The sequence below is a fragment of the Alligator sinensis genome, unplaced genomic scaffold (genome assembly GCF_000455745.1).
Source record: "Alligator sinensis unplaced genomic scaffold, ASM45574v1 scaffold389_1, whole genome shotgun sequence".
NCBI lineage: Eukaryota > Metazoa > Chordata > Crocodylia > Alligatoridae > Alligator > Alligator sinensis.
Window position 1 is genome coordinate 1,692,099 of NW_005841951.1, and position 3,747 is coordinate 1,695,845.

Below are 3,747 nucleotides of genomic sequence, written 5' to 3' on the forward strand. Positions count from 1 at the left end.
AGAGCGTAGAGTACCCTGACCCTAAGGAGGGACCTAGGTAGGTATGTGTAGTTCAAAATGGGCCTTTACTAGACATAGTAATACTGGCAACTTGAAAACATTTTTGTTCTGAATTGGAACTAAAATGCGAAAGTTTGAAATTTCATACAGAAAGAAATTCTGAAAATGTTCAACTTCCCAAAAATTTCCATTATTTTTTAAGTGAATTTGGCAGTCAAGGGAGCCCCTAGAATCAGGGGCAGTCCTAGTAGTCTCCTAACACTCAGTGAGGAACCAAGAAACCATGTCCCGAGATAGAGCCCTAAATTTTTTGTCCATGTAGGGGAAGCCCAGAAGCCTTAAAGAACCATGTCTCTTGTGGAGGTTTCTGGGTTTTCTGCTACAAATCAGAAGGAGATCTGTGCTTCCTGGCTCTCAGCTGCAGAGCCAGGAGCCCGAAAACTTTGGGATCTGAAGTCCATGGGTAATCCACACAGTAGAGTCATCTGGAAGTCAAGGATCATGAGTGGGGCCCTGAGAAAAATCACGATTTGACAGACTGCACGGATACCACGAAATTCATCCCACACTGTGATTTTTAAGGGTCGTGAGCATAGGCAGCAGAAGGCTGGGGCTAACAGGGCTTAGCCCCCACAAATATGAGGCAGTGGTGGCAGCACAGAGGGCCACAGGGCAGCCCAGGCACAGGCTCTGGGTAGCTGCAGCGGGGATGGGAGTGACACACAAACACAGATACAGAGCCTGCACTCAGCCAGATGGCATGCAGAGCTCTGCCCACCACAGCAGACAAGTCAGGGAAAGGGAAGGGGTGTGTGTGGGAGGGGCAGATTGAGGCCCCCACAGTGAGGGAGGGAGTGGGAAACAGGCAGAGGCAGGGGATGGGGCAAATGGGGCCCTGAGGATGAGATGGGTCACAGGATGGTTGGAGCCGCGGGCAGCTCGTCCAGGGTGTGGGAGGGTTCCCGACACTGCATTCCCCAGAGGCGGCACAGGGGCATGTGCTCCCTGGATTTGTGTGTGGGGCACTGCAGAGGCAGGTTGCTGCAGTGCGCTGTGCTCTGTGCCCCACTGCCACTGGAGATGGAAGAAACCAATTCTCCACCTTTCAACCAATTGGCATTTTCTGGTGAAAAACCACATACTTAGAAAATCCTTGCTTGGCTCTAGTCATCACCTATTAGCAACTAATATTTGGGACTACATTAGTATGTCTGAGATAAGGAAGTTTAAATTCTACTGCAAGTCAGAAAATCAGGTGGGATCCTTGGGCTCTCCATACTTCATCAATGTACCCCCAAGTCAGACAAAATTAGGGTCTAACACAATTCCCATAAAAATCAAGAGAAAGACTCCATTTACTGAGAACTAGATAAGGCTCCAAACAATGGTAAGAATTAAAAATAGAAAAATCAACAACTGACCTCCCTGTATGTCTATGTTGATCACTTTAGATTTTGTTTACATTTGCATAAAATCTCCTCTTTGAAGGCTTGCAAAATTATGGTCAACAGACCTATACTTAACCCCATTGGCAAGGGAGTACTTTGAACTTGTTTTCCAATATATGGATTTTCTTCAGTCAGTTTATGACTTGATTTAAAATTATATATTAAAAATTTTGCTTTTAAAGAGTCTGTACTAACAGTGCTTCTTGCTTTCAGCTGTAATTAAATGTTGGCATCTATGTATCTGTGACATTAGCAGTTCACTGATGAATTTTCATTTCAGCAGAGAATCACTTTCATATAAATTTAAATGATTTTTTTTACACACACATGCACAACAAACTGTACTACCGACAGCAAACCGACAGTTAGTCATTTCCTGTTATGAGCCTGAAGAAGTCCCTTAATTACATGCATAATTTAAATTACTGTAATTTATGCAAGATTTTTTTAAGAGACACTGGGAGTATAAAAGCTAATCAATAATGTTAAGGCAGCGTGACTCCACAAATAATTTACATAATTTTTCTGGAAAACCGACATTTTACACTACCTATTGTGCCTTTAAAATGATCCCATAATTCATGGTTTAAAGACAAATAAATGTGAGTTTTTGTTTGGGTCAAATAAAAGATTAATTGACGTGGTTATTCATAAAAATATCATGCAGTCAAAGTATAACTTTTTCACCTTGTTTCTATCAGGAATTGAGATTTATACAGAGTCAATTTACACTAAACTCTCAACACCTGATATTTTAAATAATCCTCCCAGATTGAATAATTGTAATAAGAAATACTGTTAGTAATCTTCACTTAGTGGCATCTCAAATAACATTACCAACAAAAAGCATTATATTTTTTAATAAATGGGGAAACTGAGGCTCAAGACTGACATGTCTAAAGTTAGAAACTGGAATGCAACTAAGGCCCCCTGTACACATTACAGCTGTGTCATGATTAATCTGTTAATTGTGGCATAAATGACAAGGGTGACACATGCACTGAATTTAAGATGCCACAAAATGTCAAACTATAATGGTCTGTACAGTACCTTAAAATTGAACTACATATTAAAAGTAGGTCCTGGTGGGGACTGACTGACAGCTAACTGCTGGAACCAGCCAGGGACTGGAGTGGGATCTCAGAACAGGCTCCCCCTACAGTGGCAAGTAGAAAGGGTGCAATGGGGTCTGATCCCCAAACCCCAAATCATGCCTCCTACTATGAACATGTGGCATGGTAAGAGATGCAACTGTTGGGTTTGGGGATCAGCTTCCATTGCACCTGTTAATGATCACGTGCCAGGGGCCTAAAAATCCTCATACATTACTTTGCATTCATAGAATATGCTAAAATTCAGATCTTATCCTTTTACTGTTTAAGATAAGCACACCCTCTATACCATATCTGTCTGCAGACTTTTATGCTGGTGCCTATAACTGTAGTATCCAAATGCCTTTCATGAGCAGTAGCTGGAGAGACTATCTGACACGGCTTTTCTACAGTAAAACACTCTGCTGGACGTAAAACGTTGGTCTAGCATTCTTAGCACTGTTTGTTTGGGTTGATTTGTGTACCAAATGATCCTTCAGATACCATTTCAGAAGCAATCCAAAAATGAGATCAAATGCCAGAGTGCAGAGAACCAACTACTTCCGATCAACATCAGAGTAGCCCACTTCCTCAGTGAAACACAACAAGATAAAAGGAAGGAAAATGCAGAAATCATTCATTCAGCTTTAAGGCAACATACTTATAAGGATACTGTCACAAATTTAGCCTGAGTTTTAATCTAGTAAAATCTAGATCATGTTTATAATCCAATGAGTAATGCCTTCCAGATTCCCACTGTCTTTTTAAAAACACAGACCATTTTGCAAAATTGTATCAATCAGTCCTGGAAAACACAATCCTTTATTTCTTTTTTTTCCTCGCTGCTTCTACAGCAGTGTAATACTATTCACGCACTATTTCTGGACATAATCTAGGTTAGGACTAAAATTTACCTACTTTGGGCCTGATCTGATTCTTAAAGGGCATGAACTGCTAATTTACTATGCCAGCCAGAAATGGGCTGAAGCACTCTGCATGTTACTTCTCAAATTGGAGGTAGTGTAGCCTCCTTAATGTGCTGTACCCCAGACAGTTAGCTCTGACTCTGCCTATAGTGCCACCCTAAGGCAGCCACACTACTTCTACTTTGGGATATAGCACATGCAAAGGCATGACATTTTTCAGCATGATACTGCCTGACCCAGCAAATTAATGGTACAAGAATGCCTGTCAGTGACAAAATTCCT

At 41.4% G+C, this 3,747-nt stretch overlaps 1 protein-coding gene across 14 annotated transcripts in view; it reads right to left on the minus strand.

Moving 5' to 3' along the window:
- TANC1 (tetratricopeptide repeat, ankyrin repeat and coiled-coil containing 1) overlaps positions 1-3,747 on the minus strand; it is a 217,588-nt gene that overhangs the window by 38,853 nt on the left and 174,988 nt on the right. The gene's annotated exons all lie outside the window — the stretch shown is intronic.